General features: G+C 46.7%; 1 pseudogene; it reads right to left on the bottom strand.

Annotated features, from left to right (window-relative positions):
* Positions 1-259: 259 nt before the first annotated feature.
* LOC132352720 (WD repeat-containing protein 49-like) overlaps positions 260-20,646 on the bottom strand; it is a 34,823-nt pseudogene continuing 14,436 nt past the window's right edge.

Below are 20,646 nucleotides of genomic sequence, written 5' to 3'. Positions count from 1 at the left end.
CGGGTCTGGTGTGGAGCCTAGCATTGGACCTGGGCTTTTGGGCAGATCAGCACATTTTCCCCATTTGCTCCTTCCTTCCTCTCTTCCCACCTCCCCCTGTGCTTTTGTTTTCCAAATGATGGGCCTATCAAAATTAATGAACTCATTTATTTTCTCTCTATTGAATGCACACCAAAAACGATTATATTTCTAAATAGGCCAATGGCGCCATGTGGATGCACCTGAGCCTCCTGGGAGCTACCAAAGCACGTGTTACAACCTTGGGAACCCTTGTGAGAACAGGATGGGGAAATGTGAGAGAGCCCTGATAAGACAGGAGGTTTTCTTGCCCGATGCTTGCCTGGTGCCTCTATTCCCCATTCCGAGCATGTCTGGGGCTCCACGAGGATGTCAGTGATGAGGATACACTGTGTGGTCAGTATTCCAAGGCGCTGCCAAGGCAAAATCTAAGACACATGATTTTGCTGGCAAAGCAGGTGTCCTGCTTTGAGTTGTAACATAACCAGTGAGCAATAGCTCATGAAATGACCTTCTTTTCAATTTATTAAAGGGCAAGCCTTTCTTGGAAATCCATCTACTTCACTGAGCTCTAAATCAAGACGGCCTCTACCAGGGCCCTTTCAACATCTCTTGTCCCGACGTTGACTTTCACAGACTCAGGCACTAAACTGACCCTTCCTTCCTTTCACTCGCCAGGAAGCCCAGCGTTAAAATGTATTTCCTAACGGTGAGCGTGTGCCGCGGGCTGGATTTTCATATCTGTCTCTCTGATGTGACAGTGGGTCGAGCATGATGCCAAGTCTCTCTGTGTTCCAAGGCCACAGACAACAGCCTTTTTGCTGGTGAAAAGGAGGACAAAGTCAAGTGATGCTGGGAGATCAGCTCCCACTCCCCCCCCCCCCCACCCCCGAGGGACCAGGAAGCCCCCTGACCCTGGTCAGTAGCACGATCTTGGGACATATTTTTATTCCTGTGTTGACTTGGTTCTCTGGGTCATGCCTTGATCCTTTCAGGGTGCGTTTTATAACCCGTGCTGATCTGCCTGGAAGCTACAAAGTAAGCCCAGGGGAACTGGATGTGCCAGGACCAGCCTTAGCACTGGCTTTGCCCTCCACCACTTTGTCTTCCTCCTCTTCCCCTGTGTGCGTGACAGGAGCATCTCCTTCCAGCGCTGGGTGAGCAGGCAGGCTCTGGGGATCTGTCAGAACTTCCCAGGGCACTCCAGGGTATCTCCAGGAGACAGGAGTGAAAATCTCCCAGGGGCTACCCTGCCCAAAGGTCCCTGGAAGAACAGAGATAAATTAATAGATAGTAAGCATAGGATGGGAGGTAACCTGTCTTCTCATCAGAGTGAAGCTTGGCTAGGTCTCCTTAACCCTTGCTAGGTCCACGTAATCAAATTCAGTTCTGCTCCTGTAGTTTCATAAGAAACGATTCCATGGCCACTAGCCCTGGAGACTCAAGCCAGAACGCCTCCTACAAAATGTATCACATCGGGGTGCAAGCAACTCAGCATGTACTAAGAACCTGCAGGATAAATCCAAAATCATTCTGGCACCTTCTTCAAGAAATATCAGCTAGGGAGACGAGAACCTGCTGAAACAGGTACAGAGTCTCTCTGAGCAGTAAATCGGGTTCATTTCATCACCCCAGCTCACTCAGGCCAGAGCTTTCCCATTACACAGCTCCCCCAGTCCTGAATCTTTCCTAGCAAAACGTGATCACGTGCTTCCGTACCAAATTCACAGCCTCCAGCCTCGCCGAGTTCTCTAAATTTAAATGTCTCTGATTTTGATAGTTTCTGTGAAAGTAAACTGACTTTAAGGTATACAATGGATTTTGTCCCCCTCCCCCAAATTCTTATGTGGAAACCCTAAACCCTAGTGTGACTGTATTTGGAGAGCAGGCTTTTATGGAAGTAATTAAGGTTAAATGATGTCATAAGACAAGGACCTTGATCTAATAAGATCAGTGTTCTTAGAAGGAGGGACACCAGAGTATTTGCATTTCCTCTCTCTCTCTCTCTCTCTCTCTCTCTCTTTCTCTCCACCCCTCCCCCTACTCCCTGGGCCATATAAGGACTCAACAATTGGTGTCCATAAAAGGAGTCCCTCTGCAAGAACACGTGAGAAACACACACACGTGAGAACACAAGTGAGAAATACAGTTCTGTGGCTTAAGCTGCCCAGTCTATGGTAGGTATTTTGTTATGTCAGCCTGAGGTGACTAATACACTTGACCTCGGAGAATCCACGACCCGATGGAGGCTCCGCCTGAAGCCCTGAACCGGGACTGAGCAGCTGGCCAGGTAGGGCGGTCCTTACCGATGTACTCCCCGTCTGTGCTCCACAGGTGCACGGTACGGTCCAGGGAGGATGACAGCAGAACCTTTTCTTCTTCTATCAGCTCCAAACTAATGAGATAAAGGAGAGGAGAGATGCCCCAGGGCTGCTCCAGCATGAAAGGGACATCGGCTCAATATGTCAATACTCCATTAATTAAAGTGGGAATATAGAAGGAAGCCAGGTTAATCTCCTGAATTACCCTTGGCAGCATCTTCTCCCTGTCTCCTACCATGCCACTCCCCCTCCACATTCCCCAACTCCAGACCCAAGACATCAGACAAGATATACTGGAAACATCTTATGGACGATGCGGGGAAGATCAAGAGGTTGGAAAGAAACTTCCTGCCAGGGTTCAGGTCCCGCTCCAGCACTGACTCCTTTTAACTCCAGCGAAAAAAATCTAAAACTTACTAAGCTTCGAAACTTACCCTAAAATACCAGATCAATTCAAGGAGAACAATCATCCATTTACAAGAAAAATGAAGACTTCAGTCTCTTCCTTTACTCTGTGTCGATAGCGTACACATCCTATTCTCATCAAGAGCAGAATTACAGCACTGCTCTCCTCCTTTGGCTAATTCGGAGGGCTTCTGAGAGAATCCATTTGATCCAAGCTGTGAGAAGTAGTTGAACTCTTTTACACATTCTTGAGCTCTAAAACGGATGGTACTCACAATGTCACCATGCTGATATGGACCCGCCAGAACATCACATCTAAGTCAGAGGAAAGAGCACACCTGAGTATGGTGGGAGAGGTACCACCCTCATGCTAGATGCCGTATAACAGTCCCTGCAGGATGGGGTCGGATCTGGATGAGCGTCCAGCAGGGAGAGAGGTACTGGTGTAGCAAGTCATTGGTCTTGCTACGTTAATTTGATACATGTTTGTCAAGCACCTACTATGTGCAAGACCCCATGCCAGCTCCAAAGACATATGAAATGGGGCCTGTGCAAGGTCCTTACCCTATGGTTTCCTTTAGCACTTAGGGGTTGGTAAGCATGCAGGAGTACGTAAGTAATCAAATATGATTTTTAAAATAGCTTGGTGAAAGCTACGTTCCCAGTACTTGGAGCAAAGACCAACGTAAGGCTGATCACTCTTACTTCTAAATTCCCATTTCTCATACTTTAGCATTTAAACTTCTCCAGTGGTGGAACAGGAAAAAGTGAATAAAGGGAGGTATGTGAGGGAATTCCCTGGCGGCCCAGTGGTTAGGACTCTGTGCTTTCACTGCCGAGGGCCCAGGTTCCATCCCTGGTTTGGGGAACTAAGACTCCACAAGCTGTGCTGTGTGGCCAAAAAAGAAAAACAGAAAAAAAACGGCGGGGGGATGTATGTGAATATTTACTTCTAAATTGGCTTCACAGAAATGTAATGAAATATTACACAGCCATTTAAATATGTTAAATGTTAAATATGCTAAATAGACCTAAATATGCTTATATGGAAAGCTGGCCAAGAGATACAAAGAAAAAAACAAGTCCTGAAAATGATGTATTGTAGGTGTGCGTGTATGTGTTCCTGTATATGCATATATTCATGCATAGAAACTTTCTGGAAGGAAGTTGAAATTCATTAACAGTGTTGCTAGGATGCAGAAAAGGCAGGTTAGGGTGGTAGAGGAGGTCAGAGAAACAACTACTGCTTTTCATTTTACATTCTTTCACGCTGTTAGATTTTTTTCTAAACATGAACACTTCCATAATTGTATGAAAGGGTTTTAACATTTTAAACATATTTTTGTTATTACCAAAGCACTATATTTCCAGAAAAATTAGAAAAGACAGATTTCTAAAAAGAAGAAAATAAAACATATCTATAACCTCATGTATAAAGAGATAACATTTGTTAAATCCTTGATGTATATCTTTCCAGACTTTCAATCTTCCATATACTTCTTCATTTTAACAAGGGTAGAATCGTATTGCAATATTGTTTTGTGATCTGATTTTTTTTCATTTAACAATTTTATCATGAGTATTTTCCCTGTGAATACATTTTCATATACAGCTTCCATATTTAATGACTAAATGATATTCCAGTGTATTATACCATCATATATTTAATCAATGCCCCTTATGTGGGACGTCTAGGTTTCTCTATTATTTTCCTCTCTCTCATAAACAATATGTTGACTCACAACCTTATAACTAAATCTTTGTGCACGTTTCCTATTCTTTCTTTAGGCCAAATCCTTAGAAGTAGAATTGCTGGTTCAAAGCTTTAATGCACATGGGCAACTTGCCCTTCAGATAGTATACACCAATTTACCCTCCATCCAAGAGTGTATGAGTGCCATTTTCCTGTTGCCTTGCCAACACTGAACACTTTCATGAAAATATTCTTCTCTGATCTGTTCTTAAAGGGTTTTAAGAGACCCCTTCCTCACTGGTACAATTTAATTTTATCAACCAGAATATTTAACTAAAACTGAAGCTGTGCTCATCATAGCGTCTCACGTGGAGAGCTCATTACCTGCTCTTGGGAGGCTGCGGCTCCGGCCCCTGCAGACCATACTCCTCGATGTCGTAGACGTGTACAAAGCCGTCCTGGTCAGACACGTAGGCACAGGCGTCCCCTGTTGTCACCGCCATGCTGCTGACCCAGGCTTTGTCTCTGGACTGAAAGACACACGCACCGGGATCATTACACACACGCAGAGGGCCCGTTACATACACACACACAGGGTCCATCACACACATACACGCACACACACGGTCCATCACAGGTAAAGCTTATGTGTCAGACAATGGCAAGTGAAATGTTGTCTTCCGTTTATAGTTCTATTTATAGTAGAACTATAAATGGGAGACAGAACTAGTCACCGTGCCTGTATTAAACTTCCAGCGAGGTAGAAATACAGACAATAAAGCTAAGGGCTTAGAGCCCAGCCCAGCTGTTGTGTCACATAGGCTAGTGTCAAAAAACAAAACAAAACAAAACCCCAAACCTGAAGCATGGAACTTATTTCCAATCCACTAGCCCAACTTCCAGGAGTGAAGTTTGCAAAGGGGCAGGCCCGGCCGAATAGCCTCCAGAAGGTGACAGAACCTGGAAGGAGGGAAGCAGGAGGAAGGGTCCCTGGGCGTTTGCGTTTTGTGGTTCCTGAGCTCCCTGGGGCTGAGTCTGGGAGCCTCCGCTCAGAGGCCCTGCAACCTCAGAACTCCAGGGCTGCTGCTGTGTCCCTTGGCTTAATCTGACCAGTTAGAACCATCAATTGGTGTATATTGGGGCAGGGGGTCCTCTTGGTGGGTTTTGGATTAAATGGCTCAATAGCTTCTCCCTTCTCCACTATTCTGGGCAGCCTTCCTGACTGAGGAGGCTTCCTTGGGCTGTGGAGGGAAGGTATGGAAGTTTGTGCTATGGTGATACTTAATGTGTGTGTGTGTATGTGTGTGTGTGTGTGTGAGTGTGTGTGTGCGTGTATGTGTGTAAGCACTTCCTTTAAACCCACTGTGGAATTTGCCTAGTCAAAGGAATTCTCTGGCACTTCCTTTTGGCCTGTCAGTCGCAATTGCTGACTGGTTGGCATGTGGGTGTTCACAGCAAGCCTGTGAAGTAGGGGCCCCATGCATACCTCTTCCTCTCGGGAGCTCCCTAAATCTCCAGACTGTGGGATCCTCCTCTTCTCCCAGGGGGGGCGGCCCTGTGCTCCCACCAGGGAAAGCAGAAGCGAGGAACGCCCAGGGTGGAGGGTGGACAGAAGCGTCCGAGGGCACCCGGTGGCGACAGGCCTGAAGCTTCAGGGCAGGGCCGGGTCGGGCTGCGGGAGGAGGTGGGCCCCCTTGGGCGTGCGAGCAGACAGAGGAGGGGGTCCCCTCTCTAGCGAGGAGAATACAGACAACCGAGCGCCCCGGGCTCCGTGCTCACGGCCCCAGCCTGCTCTTGCAACCAGAACTACACAGGTGGCTGCTTTTACACTGCGATTTAAAACAAAACCCTAGCGCTTTGCAGCAGGACGCTGGCCCACCCGTTACGTTTCACTGAAGCCGGGAGGTCCTGTCATCTGTGTGATGTCAGCGAGCTAGTTAGTGGCGGAGGTGGGCCCAGAAGCCGTCTTCTAGGTCTCAGCGGCCTGGCTTCCACGGCTGACCCCCGTTACATAATTCTCGGCTCTTCTGTCAGCCGCCTGTAGGGGCTGGGACGGTCTGTCCCTCACAGGCTATGCTTGATATGTATCTAACCCCACTAATGCCATCCTGTGAGCCCCATGCCCTTCCAGGAACCGTCAGGGGCCTCTGGGGAGGCGGCGGGGCAGGGGTACTTGGCTGGGAGGGAGTCCTCGCCCAGCTGGCAGGCGAGTAGGCGGGGCTAGTCAGCCGGGGAGCTCCGGGGGGTCCTGCATGCTTGGGGACCCTGCCTCCTGGGACCCGGGCCTGCAGTGGCCGCGTCTTGGAGAAGCGCTGCACGGCCCCTGTGGGCTCCGTTCTCACCTCGGGGCCCGTTGGCCATTAGGGAAGTGGCGGCTGATTCCAAGTTGGCTTCCCTCGAATCTTCAGGAAGGTGAGGCAGGAAACGCTTCTGTCCGGGCCTGGAGACGAGGAGAGAGTTTCGGGTGCCCTCCCCATGCAGCTCCCGGCTCTCCTCTCATCCTCTCCTGTGGCCGCCCCTGGGCCCGGAGTCACAGAGCTGCCCCTGGACCTGGGCTGGAGCAGGCGAGGGGCACACAGGAGCGCAGGCGGCCTTCCTGGTTCAGAGCCAGCCCAGCCTGGATGGGGGGTAAGGTCTGATGTGAAGGCTAACGGCCTCTGTGGCCCAGGGCACCCCGGGGCTGCCCCAGGACCCCAGGACTTTTGCAGAGAGACAGGGATTGGGAACTTGGTTTGGGCTGGAGGGAGGGGCTGAGAGAGCTGGTAGGGCGGTCAGGGGCTTTGCCTGGAACTCGATGGGCACTTCCCAAGAGGTTCCCGCTCCCTGGAATTCCTGGATTGGAATAATACTAATTAACCTTTATGTCACTTTTTACATTTACCAAGATGTAAAACCGTGTGAAATCACATGGTACTGGATTATTTGTCCCAGGGTCAGATGAGGCAATGGAGACTTAGTACAGTTAAAAGCTTTGCTCAAAACCATAAAGAATTCATTCCTTCCTCCCCCCCCCCCCTCTTTTTTCCCCCAAGTCTGTTACCTCCCTAGTAGGGACTAGGTATCATGCTGAATGCTGTGGAAATCTGGGGAAGCAGAGAGCTGAACCAAACCAAAAAGAACTACCCTGAGAAATGAGCAAGATTTTATCGGCGCATGGAAGAGGGTGGGGTTATTGTGTGTGGAGAAGGGAGGGGTCAGAGTAGGCTTCTCAGGGGAAGCGGCTTTGGATCTGGAATCTCGAGAGATGAATTGGGCCCTGGGCAGCACAGGGCCAGGGGAGGTCCAGGGAGAGAAAGACGTCAAGCTCTGATCTTCACAACACACCGAAGTGTTGGAATAACTTCTAAACCCATCTCCCTACTTCCCCACCTTCCAGTCCTCCTGCTGAACTTGAAGCATCATCAACACAGGGGCCACCTCTGTCTTTTTTTTTTTTTTTTTGTGGTTGAGTGGCCAATGGAGAGAACATAGGTTCGAGCCCTGGTCCGGGAAGATCCCACATACCGCAGAGCAGCTAAGCCCGTGTGCCACAACTACTGAGCCTGCGCTCTAGAGCCCACGAGCCACAACTACTGAAGCCCGTGCGCCTAGGGCCCGTGCTCCGCAACAAGAGAAGCCACCGCAATGAGAAGCCCGCGCACCGCAACGAAGAGTAGCCCCCGCTCGCCACAACTAGAGAAAGCCCACACACAGCAACAAAGACCCAACACAGCCAAAAAAATTTAAAAATAAAAATAAATAAATAAATAAAATTTTTTTATGAAAAGAAGAAGAAGAAAAGAAAAAGCCTCCCAGTGAGCTGACTAATTTCCTGGATTTTAGCCTGGTTGAAATCTCTTGGTCTCTCTCTTTCACTCTCAAATTCTTTCTTTTTGATATGGGGGAAGACATAATAATTCTCAATATATATAAGGAAGAATGAAGCTAAAGTGTTGAAAAGCTGGCAGAAGGAATATGTTTTCAGCTCATTCAGCTTTGCTCACACAATTGCCTTTCTCTCTTAGCTCCTCTCTACTGAGAATGACTTCAGAAGAACTGTCCACATGGTTTTCCAAATAAGATGGCAGCCTCCTAGCCAAATCCCTTGTGAAAAAGACCACCGTGTTTTGTTTTGACCTTCCAGATGATCCAGTACTGCTCTTCCCGGAAGGCTAGGGGAACTTTCACATCTCTCCACCTAATCTGTGCAACTTTTGCAATGTTGAAATGTGCATAATTGGGAACTAGGGCTGGCTTTGCATTTTTGGAGTAAAGAGGAGTTTTTCAAAACCCAACGGTCACATAACTTTAAGCAATAAATGCTGCGGCAAACAGGGTTTTAAATTAGAACTGCTGGCTGAAAGGTCAACATTGCATTCTTGGCCAGTGACTTAATTTTCACTTTAATGCAATGAAAATAAACCTTTAGAAGGAAATGCCACCACTTTTTCCCCAAAGATTTTTAAAGCTCTTAGGCACATTCAGAAAGAGCTTCACAGAAGAGTCTTTTTTATATGCAGTAAAGGGGATAGGAATCGACTGGATAATAAATGTACAGGTAAGAATTTCTTTTTAATCTCGTGGTGTCCAGAGGTTTCAGCTTCTAACCACTGCCCTCCAGAGCGTCTTTCAAGCACAGCGAGGCTGGCTGCACTGCTTTATCCTTATTTTACCTGTTGGGCAGGAACGTCTTGTCTCTGGATTTAGACCCTGAGCCCCTTGGGGGCAGCACCAGGCCTCACGTCTCTCTCTATGCATCTCCCATGGGGTTATGCCCTTGGGAGCGGCTCAAAGATATTTTCTGATCCAATGAGTCATGGGAGCTTTTCCTTGGCTACTAAGTCATCAAATGCCTAAAGCAGGGATTGTCGTCTGGGGCTCATGGCTCACTAAGGGCTGGCTGTTGGGCTTCAGGAGAGGCAGGAACTCCCCGGTTTTATGCAAAAATGCCCAGCGCTCTGTGTGTCCCCTGTTGGGGCCCCATGGGTACGAGGAGTGGGTCCTCTGGCTGTCGGCAGATGAGTGTCTGCTGATAGCCGCTTGGGAAGGATGAGGCTTGACTCTGCACGTGGGGAAAGCAGCGGTAGGAAGCCCATTTGGCTGTGGGTCCCCGCCGGTTTTCCAATCCAGCACCACCAGCAATGAAACTGACAGATAACTGGACCCTCTCCTGTGTATTTTCCACATGGCTCAGGACTTGCAGGGAGAGGGATGTGATTACCAGCCCCAAGACCTAGCACTGGGCCTGGCACACAGCAGGAACTCGTTAATATTCTTTGAATGAATAAGGGGATGAATGGACCCATGGTCACACCAGCAGAGAGAGAGGGCCATGAAGAACTGGAACCAGGGCAGAAGAATTGGGAAGAGTGCAGTGGGACGGTGGGGTAAAGTTTTGCAATACAGTATACAAGTTAATAAGGACAGGCCTCAGTGGAGGCGAGGCGGCCATGGGCAATGTGAGGACCTGGGAGCCTGAGGCCACCAGAGGGGGCTGATGGTGAGGGTGGCATAAAGCCTGAGGCCACACAGATGAGTGACCATCAGGAGATGATGTCTGAGCCAGGCGGGGGAGCCAGCTTGCTAGCTGGGTGAAAGAAGCACGGGGAGGATGGTCTTGAAGGTAGAGGAGTAAAATCAGTGCTGGAAGAGCTGTACCAACAAAGCCCAAGGGGCTCAGCAGGGGAGAGAGTCTTCTAGGGGGGCAGTGGATGAGAAAAGTGGTCCTGGAGGTGGTGGGCTGGCCTGTGAGATGGGCTTTTTTTCCCCAGCATTTTATTTCTTTATTTTTATTTTTAAAATTTTTATTGGAGTATGATTTTTTTTTATATCTTTATTGGAGTATAATTGCTTTGCAATGTTGTGTTAGTTTCTGCTGTACAACAGAGTGAATCAGCTATATGTATACATATATCCCCATATCCCCTCCCTCTTGCGTCTCCCTCCCACCCTCCCTATCCCACCCCTCTAGGTGGTCACAAAGCACCGAGCTGATCTCCCTGTGCTATGTGGCTGCTTCCCACTAGCTATCTATTTTATATTTGGTAGTGTATATATGTCCATGCCACTCTCTCACTTCGTCCAAGCTTACCCTTTCCCCTCCCCGTATCCTCAAGTCCATTCTCTACATCTGTGTCTTTATTCCTGTCCTGTCCCTAGGTTCTTCAGAACCTTTTTTTTTTTTTAGATTCCATATATATGTGTTAGCATATGGTATTTGTTTTTCTCTTTCTGACTTACTTCACTCTGTATGACAGACTCTAGGTCCATCCACCTCACTACAAATAATTCAATTTTGTTTCTTTTTATGGCTGAGTAATATTCCATTGTGTATATGTGCCACATCTTCTTTATCCATTCATCTGTCGATGGACACTTAGGTTGCTTCCACGTCCTGGCTATCGTAAATAGTGTTGCAATGAACATTGTGGTACATACTCTTTTTGAATTATGGTTTTCTCAGGGTATATGCCCAGTAGTGGGATTGCTGGGTCATATGGTAGTTCTATTTTTAGTTTTTTAAGGAACCTCCATATTGTTCTCCATAGTGTATTGGCGTATAGTTGATTTACAATGTTGTGTTAGTTTCAGGTGAATGTGAGATGGGCTTTGATGGACGGGTGCCCGGAGATGTGGACTGAGCTAGTTGAACTCTCAAGCTCCCCCCCAGCTCTGGGAATCTCCATCTGACAAGTTAAGCCTGAAACTAGGCCAATCCCTTATAACCGGGAAGCAGTCCAGAGCTGAGGTTCCTTTAGACAACATGCCAGGAGTCGGAGCCTGCGGGCCTGGGCAGAGTGGCTGTGGAGGCCGCCCTGACCCTACGTTCTCTATCTTCTGCCCCATCAGAGGGGCTGGGGGTATTCAGCTTGCAGTGCATGTGCCCTGAGATGACATTCCAAATGATAATCTCCCCGTCGTAGCTGGAGGTGGCAAGGAGAAGAGGCGGGCATTGAGCCACACAGAGGATGTCCTCCTTTTGCCCGTGCTTCTGGGAAAGAGAGAGAGAGAGACAGAGAGGGACAGAGTAAGAAATCCAGTCCCCAGTCACCCACAGCTCACTTCCCTTCATTGGATGCCTGAGACAGAGGAGACAGAGGGGCCCCTCCTGTGGCTGCCCCCATTAAGGACTCTTGCGGAACCTGCTGGCCCGGCCCAGCCCAGGGGGACAGGGACATCCCTCCAGGTAGGAGTCTGCTTGCAGGTCAGCCAGAGAGGTGCTGCGTCTCCTTGGGTCAGTTTTGTCACCTTCCCCAGGGAGGTGTTACTCCTAGCAGCTTCCTTACCTCCCCATAATGCTGGCAAGGAGGTTATTCACAAGGAGCCCTCTTTGGGGCTGAAATCTTGATGGGAATGTGACAATGGAACCCAAGCACTGGCCAAGGGGGTCTGGCCTCCCAAGAGCCCCAGGTCTAAATTCCGGGGTGTGGAGTCCCTCAACTCAATTCCTCCAGGGCTCCCATCTGCTCCACACTGTGGCTTTGAAGTGCTGTTAGGAATTGGAATTGCCTATTCTCCTTGAAAGGAGGATTTAGGTATATGGATCCTTAAGAAAGATAAGAAACGAAATGAAAATGTTTTTGGTTTTGAGACCAGAGCTGCAGAGTGCAAAGAGTCCCTGGCCATTATCCTTTCAACTTTCTCACCAGGGTACAGTTTCCTTGTGAAAAGAATTGGCTTCTCCCAGGGTTGTAAAGATCTTCTTTCTCCCTTGCCCTCAGGGACTTCCCACAGAGAGGCCCTTGTGGACCTATCCGTGATCACCTAAGAAGCCGCTTCTGCTTGAAAGCAGCTGGGAAGGCGGTGGGTAGGACAGTTGGAAAAGAGCAGATCAGTGGCCCTCTCCTCCCCACAATCTTCTGTCTCCAAATCTTGCCTCCTTCTGAAATTTGTGAGCGCTTGTGTCTGGGCTTCTCCTTCCCTGGTCCCACTGCCTGCGGAATGAAGCTTACATGCCTTGGCCCGGCTTTCAGGCTCTGATTTAGCTTTCCAACCTCATTTCCCTCCTGTACCTGGTGCTCCAGCCCCTCAAAATATTCATAGTCTTTCCGAACAACATGCTTCTCAGGCTTCCAGACTTGATTCACGCTCTCCTCCTTTCCCCTCATCTAGACGGCCTTTCCCTACCTTGGCCTCCCAGAAAAATCCTAGTAATCTTTTAATATCCTGTACGATGTTAGAGCAAAAGTTAGTAGTTCCCATCTCTGGGTTTGTCCAGCATTTTATATTATTATTAAAACATTATTACATTAATGAATACATTATTATATCGTCTGTCACATCGTATGATGATTACTTCCTTAGTTTATCTCCTTGCCAGTCTGTGAGATTCTGGGCCGGGAATCACATTTTATTCATGTTTGTATTTTCTGTGCCTACCCACTAAGGATGGCACTATGTCAGTGCTTGATAAATAGGGGGTTGAAAGAATTGATAAGTGAATGAAAAAACATTTGAATGAACTAACACTTCACTGACTCTTGCATGACTTCTGCCCTTGCAATGGCCATGGCTTTCCTGGGGACATTTTCTGCAAACTCTGTTCTTTCACTCAACAATCACTCATCTGCAAACTCCATGAAGGCAGGGATCATGTGATGACCACTGGGCTTGTCACTGTATGTTCAGTGAACAGCACAGGCTAGGCCCACATTTGACACATGTTGGTTGAATGGCAGCATATTAGTTGGGCAGCTACTATAAACCAGGCCCTGAGCTACATCCTGGGAATACAATGGAGAAAACAGGCAAGGTCTGTCTTCATTGAGTTTGTATTCTAGTGACTTGTGGCTTTTGGAATATTTACAGAGGCATAAGGTACGGTTGGGTGGTGGGGAATGGTTGTGCACAGTGACCTTCCTTTCTTACTGCTTGTCTTAATGGCTTGACATCCAGACAGTTTTGAGGGAGATCATTCAACCCTGGGAAGCTGTAGAAAGTTGGGGGCTAATAAGAATCCTAAGAAGTCCCCTGGTTATGGGCCCCTAACAAGCCACAGGGCAGCAGGAATGTCATCTGTTAGGTTCCCTGGCCACCCAAGGATGGCAGAGTGAATGCATACGGGTTTGCGTGCCAAGCAGAAGCAGGAAGTGGACGCTTCTTTGAAGAAAGTCACACACATCACATCCTGGGCTGCCATTCCTGCACTCCAGGACTCCAGGCTGAACTCAAGGAGAGCTGTGTGGATTTGCTCCTGGGCCTCCTGCCCCAACCTGAACAGAGGCCATCACTCTTCCTGGAGCAGGAGCAGCTGCCTGGAGCTCAGCGCTCCTGGCTCCACCTGGACCCCAATCATGAATCCCACCACAGCAGAGGCTCTTGAGATGCTGTGATCACCCTAGGCAGGCCCGGGAGACCAGGGGTGAGCCCCAGGAGTGAAGGACATCCCCACCAAGTGTCACTGTTTGGGTGGAGAGTCGGACAGTGGACCAGGGCTCACCAAGTCATCCTGCCAATGTGGCTATGGCTTCCGGAAGTGATGAAAGTCACATGGTGTGTCCTGTATCCAAAGCCAAACAGGAGATGTTGTACAGGCAGTAAAATGAGCTGCCAACACACTCACAATTTCAGAGAGAGACGTTGGCACATTTTACAGCCCTACCCTTCACCCCATCAGTGATGTAGATCTTTGAAATGTCAAAGCAAATTCCCCTAGTGCCAGTGGGAATGAAAAGCAATCCACTCCTGACGTTTGGGTGATTGCATTTCAGCAAATCATATGCCAACTGACAAGCTCTTCTCGGATGGTCTGCATAGTTTCGCCTCTGTAATAAGACCCATAGCTGATGCATGAGCTAAAACAAAAGCCATCAGCCCGGGAACCTGTAATACCAAAGGACAAATTCAACACCAAGACCTCTCAGGCAGTCATGTCTCAAATCATCTGAGGATGCTAGGCTTAGGCTCTGACATACAGCATACTTTCAAATGAATAAAGAACTTACAATGTTTAAAGACTTTGGAGATCCAGGACCATCCAGTAGAGCCAGCAGGGGACATACAATGCCACAGGTAGATTTAAAACGTAGTTTTAGTCAGCATTTTCATCTTCCCCTGTCTCTTAATCCCTTTTCCCATCTCTAAGCCATAAAAAAAGATTTTTTTCCCACAGAGATGCTTATGGATGGCATTTCATCTCCTCTTCCCATTTAGAGAGGGACTACGGCATAAAGACAAGGTGGGAGGAAGAAGGAAAAAAAATTAAAGGGCTGGACAGTTGACAATCTGGTTAATCTTCAATTAGGGGTGAGAATATTCGAGACCCAGCTGGAAGCCCCTGTATCCTGGGGAGGAGGGAACATGGCCAGCCTGCAGATCCCCAAAGAGGCCCTCTCTGCCCCTGATAGCTTTCATACCCTGTACTTTGTGAGACTGTGATTTATAAGAAATATCTATTTGGTCTTTGTCCACATTCTGGCTCAGAGTACCTAAACCCTTGCAATTTCCTGAGTGATGAGACCATGCAAGCGCTTCACCCTTTTCCCATACCTTGCCCTCTGCATCTCTTCCATCTGGCTATTCCCGAGTTATATCCTTTTATAATAAACTGATAATCCAGTAAGTGAAATATTTCTCTAAGTTCTGTGAGATGCTCTAGAAAATTAATATAACCCAAGGAGGGCGGTGTTGGAACCTCTGATCTATAGCCAGTTGGACAGGACTTGCAAATGGTGTGGCAGGAGTCTTGTGTCTTGTAGGACTGAACCCTGACCCTGTGGATTCTGATGCTCTCTCCAGGTAGATAGAGTCAGAATTGTGTGGGACTGTAGGGTACCAGCTGGTGTCGGAGAATTGCTTGTTGGTGTGGGAAAAACCTCCACATGCTGGAACTGGGTACAGAGTCATTACAATTCTTCCCATAGAAAAGAATTTAAAAAACTGAAACAGAAAAACTAAAAATGTTTTTTAAAGGGAGGGAGGAAAGAAAGATGGGGGGGAAAGGGGGAGAGAGGGGAGGAGGAAACTCTTTTGTCCGTATCACTGCTTAGCTTATACCAGATAGAGGTATAAAGAATTTCTCCAAAATCTGTTTTTAGAGAGAAAAGAATCAACAGGGCATGGGGGTGGGGAGAAGTCTGAAGCAGGGTTTTGAAACATCACAATTTTGTACATTTCACTTACAAAGTACACATTTATTCTTCTATCCCATCCAACAGCTATGATACACTTAGAACAATAACAGACTATTACATTTTGATACTTAAGCTTATCATCTGTTTAATTTTTGCACAGAATCAGTACTGTGGCCTCATTTTGCTGTGTCCATGTGATAAATGAAGAGAGCAAGAAAATCACCGCTTCTGTTTTTTATGAAGAGCAAGATAAAATGTGATTTGATAAACTAGGGTCAGTTTTTTAACTGGTTCTTAAAGGATTAGGGAACAGAAGCAGGATACCCTGGTTTGTCTTCATGGTCTGTTCCACGAGCAGCTTGCCTTCCGGAGGATTATTTGATCCTGAGAGCATGGCTGAACCGCGGAGGCAAGGGCACAAACAGAAATTGATCAAGGATTGTTTTTAACATTTTAATGTTCAGGAGAGAATTTATTGGGTTTTTATTCTTTGACTTATGGCTGCTGAATTTAACTACCCTAGCTTGTGATTTATTCCTTAATAAAGCATTTGGTGGAGAGATACACTGTTTCCTATCTCTACCTCTAAACCGTTATCAAAATGTGCAGAGAAATGTTTCCAATATTCTGGAAGAGCCTAGTTGCCTAAATTACCATCAGGGAGCAACCGCAGTTTGGGGAATTCTTTGACACATTTGCTTACAGAAAATTCCCTTTACTATCTTGGTGTTCTCCTCCAGGACAAAGTTTTTTTTAATTTAATTAATTTATTTATTTATGGCTGTGTTGGGTCTTCGTTTCTGTGCGAGGGCTTTCTCTAGTTGCGGCAAGTGGGGGCCACTCTTCATCGCGGTGCGCGGGCCTGTCACTATCGCGGCCTCTCTTGTTGCGGAGCACAGGCTCCAGACGCGCAGGCTCAGCAGTTGTGGCTCACGGACCCAGTTGCTCCGCGGCATGTGGGATCCTCCCAGACCAGGGCTCGAACCCGTGTCCCCTGCGTTGGCAGGCAGATTCTCAACCACTGCGCCACCAGGGAAGCCCAGGACAAAGTTTGTATCAAAATATATGTCCCACTAAATATCCAAGATGACCCTCTTCTATTCAAGCTGAATAGAACTCACTTATTTTGGCTTACCTCCAAGTAGGTATAATCACAGACTTCACTTTGCTTTTCATCTAGAAAGATAATATTATCAACTTAGAGTAAGCATTTTTCTTTATTAGTTCTTGAGTCAGTTTACATATATTGACTTAACCCAACTGATGACTGGGGAAACTTCAGCACTTACTTTTTAGTTTTCAAACCACAGTTAGGTGTCTTGCAAGCCACCAAAACACAGCTGATGCCACTCTCACTGCCCTAAAAGGCTGATTCAGCCCTCGCTCAGCTATGGGAAGAGGCTCACCTTCCTCCTGACAGGACCCTGCACGTGCCTGGCACTTACTGGCTGAGTGAATGAGCAGATGAATGCATGAGGTCAAAGGCAGAACTAGGAATCACACACTCATTACTCTGCGTACTTTTTTTTTTTTTTGGCAGAGCCATGAGGCATGAGGGATCTTAGTTACCAGACCAGGGATCCAACCCGTGCCCCCTGCAGTGGAAGCACGAAGTCTTAACCACTGGAGCACCAGGGAAGTCCCTACTCTGAGTAATTTTTATCTTATTTACTTGGACTTCATTTGTACTGAGAATTGAAGAACGTTTGCCTCTGATCTTCCCCCTAGTTTCACAGGCCAGAACTGCGGAAATTTTACCAAGAACAGACACAGCACATGAACAAATGGAATAAGCAGCCTTGAAAAAAATCACAATGACACACAAAAGAGAGTAGCTTTTAGTTCATGTAGACTTTGTGATGTTTGACTTATGTGATTTTTAAAATGTTTTAAAAAGCTAAACTCTTTTAAGAAATGAGGCCTACACCAGGCAGTGAGGGAACAAATGCATGGGCTATAGATGGGAGAACAAACATGTATGTAATGTATGTCCTTCCTACATAGAAGTTTAGAGTCACTGGCAATGAAATGCCAGAGAAAAAGGATGTAGGATTTTTACATGCATCTTAGATTTTATCTCATTTGATTTCTTCTACATTTACTACAAATGCCTAATCTTGCATCATTATTTTATGGGGACCCTTGGTAGGAGGTGACTCACCATGTTTCAAGGTGTGAAGACAATGTCCGTTGTTGTAGCTCCATATTTTCAGACAGCCATCTCTGCCCCCAGTAACTAGCCTAGGAAACAGAGACCCCCGTCAGGACTGCATGTCAGGGGTCACCCTGCCTAACGGTAAAAGATTCTGGAGGGACTTCCATGGTGGCACAGTGGTTAAGAATCCGCTGCCAATGCAGGGGACACGGGTTCGAGCCCTGATTGGGGAAGATCCCACATGCCGTGGAGCAACTAAGCCCATGTGCCACAACTACTGAGCCTGCGCACCACAACTACTGAAGCCCGCGCACCTAGAGCCCATGCTCCGCAACAAGAGAGGCCACCACAATGAGAAGCCCTCGCTCACCACAACTAGAGAAAGCCTGCGCACAGCAACGAAGACCCAATGCAGCCAAAAATAAATAAATAAATAAATAAAATTAAAAAAAAAAAAGATTCTGGAGAAGGCACATACCCTCTTCCACTGGAGCCAAAGGTCAGACAACGGATTCCAGCATTGCCATGAGCCTCAATAAAATCAGACAACAGTATTCCTGTTTCAAAGTCCCATACTTTCACCACCTGTATCAGGAAGTTGGAAAAAGTAGCCTGGAGACACTGGCTATCAAATTAAAGAGAATTTGCATTTAGAGGTCTAGGGTCATAGATATGAAAGATGAAAGTTTACCCCAAAAGTTTCCGTACTTTCAATACAAGTTGGTTACCTGAGTGTATTCATTAGCTAGGGCTGCCATAAGAAAATACCATAGACTGGGGAGCTCAAACAACAGACATTTATTTTCTCCCAGTTCTGGAGGCTGGAAGTCCATGATCAAGTTGCCAGCAGGGTTTGGTCTCTTCTGAGGCGTCTCTCCTTGGCTTGCGGATGGCCGCCTTCTCACCGTGTCCTCACAAGCTCTTTCCTCTGTGCCTGTGCAACCCAGCATCTCTTTATGTGTCTACATTTCCTCTGGTTATAAGAAGACCAGTCAGACTGGATTAGGGCCCACCCTAACAGCTTTATTTCAAGTTGATGACCTCTTTAAAGGCTCCATCTCCAAATACAGACACATTCTGAGGTACTGGGTGTTAGGACTTCAACACATGAATTTGGGGGGAACACAATTCAGTCTACAGCACTCTCTGAGAAGATGAGAAAATTTAGAAATATTGGATGAAAATCTCCTGGCCACCTAGACTCAGAGAAGATAGGTGTGGATTGAATTTTGAGCAGCAAAATTTATTGACCATTAAAGCAAAGCTGAATGGGTAGATGACCCATTTTCTGGGGAGGATATTTAAACCCTCAGCTTTAAGACTTCACTCAGTCCAACTCGTTCCAGTCTTGTAGTTACTTTCTTTTAGCTCCAACCTTTGAGCAGCTTTTGAATGAGAATCATCTTTAAAGGGAGGTGAGTAGCATCTGTCATGACTGGTTGGGGTAAGTGCCCCCCACCCCCCCAGGAAGGACCTCCTCTGGGGCAGGCTTTCTGGATCCTGCACCCAGAAGCAGTGACAGTGTCAGAGGAGAAACACTTGAGGACAGCACTCTTTCTCAGGACTATTGAACGGTCCTTCTAGCCTACCACTTTGTAAAAAGGCTGCCCCATTGATATTAGAGAAACTTCTGGGTCTCCAAGCCAAAAACCAGACAGCACTGTTGTTGATTGCAAGTTGCTGAGATCAGTAGGGTACACTTTGCTTCCTTTCCTCTGTCCTTCTATAAGGCCAGGGTTCCCAGGGGTATGTACAGCTCAGGGGCATTCATCTGTTCTTCTGAATATTTCAATAAACCCTTAGTGTTACTTTAGTGGTTTTAATCTTTACTTTACTTTAGTGGTTTCAATCTTTGCAAATATCCCAAAGTTCCACAACAGGCAGTGATTTGTGATATGGTTGAGATCCAGAATTGATTTAAGTACCTGATGGCGTGGACGAATGAGCAGACAGCATGAGCTGGGTAGGATCAACACCCAAGGGAGGACCTGCCTTGCTGCTGTGTGATTAAACACAGTTTGTTTTTTTTTTTATTTCCCCAAGAAAGCCACCTGCTACTGCTGGTAACGGAAGTGAAAAGATTGAAGACTGAAGTGAGCAAGGGAAACCTCTCTGAAAATGACTTTAGGGTTCTATTTACAGAATCAAGAAAAGTCTAAAGGTGCTATGTATACTTTTCAGGTATACCTACCTCACTTGCATTTTGTGGAGGGAATTTCATGCCATAGCAGGGCTCCTTTAAGAATTTCACTGTCCCAGGGACTTCCCTGGTGGTCCAGTGGTTAAGACTCCGCGCTCCCAAAGCAGGGGGCCTGGGTTCTATCCCTGGTCAGGGATCTAGATCCTGCATGCCGCAACTAAAACCCGGTGCAACCAAATAAATAAATAAATATTAAAAAAAAAAAAAAAGAATTTCACTGCCCCATGTTGTTCTTCCTTTTGGAGATCCCATCCATTTAAATATATTAAAATGCAATCATGTCCCCAATTAAATATAATAGAATTTTGCTAGTAAATTTTAAAATAATTTAAAGAATATAGTTTTAAGCTCAGTTGATAAAAAATTGTTATTCTTATAAACTTTGGTATTACATATAACTATGTGTGTGCTAAGTTGCAGCTCATAAGTGATGTGCTGTAAACATTTAATTGAGCATTTATTAATTTTCATTGTACAGTTTACAAGGATTTTCAGAGGCGAAGTTGGTGGTCCCTAGCACTCTGCTTATACAACTGAATGAACACAGTGTGGTATAGTGGTATTCATAAATTCAGGCTTCATCAAGATCTTGGGCTATATTCTCTCCTCCACAAATATCAAGTGTAATGTGGTTTAGATGTCATGAATTGTGACGGTGGGCATGACAATGATCCAAAGATTTCACACAGCAACAGATTTGCAAGGTGAGCGAACACTCAAATCAATAATTTAACTCAGTAAGTATTGGAGAGTTTATTACCAGCATGTGCCTAATACAGTAATAGCTGTGAGGGTGTTTATAT

Source organism: Balaenoptera ricei, chromosome 18 (genome assembly GCF_028023285.1).
Source record: "Balaenoptera ricei isolate mBalRic1 chromosome 18, mBalRic1.hap2, whole genome shotgun sequence".
Classification (NCBI taxonomy): domain Eukaryota; kingdom Metazoa; phylum Chordata; class Mammalia; order Artiodactyla; family Balaenopteridae; genus Balaenoptera; species Balaenoptera ricei.
The sequence above is the reverse complement of the archived record's forward strand: the minus strand, read 5'-3'. Positions and strand labels throughout refer to the sequence as shown.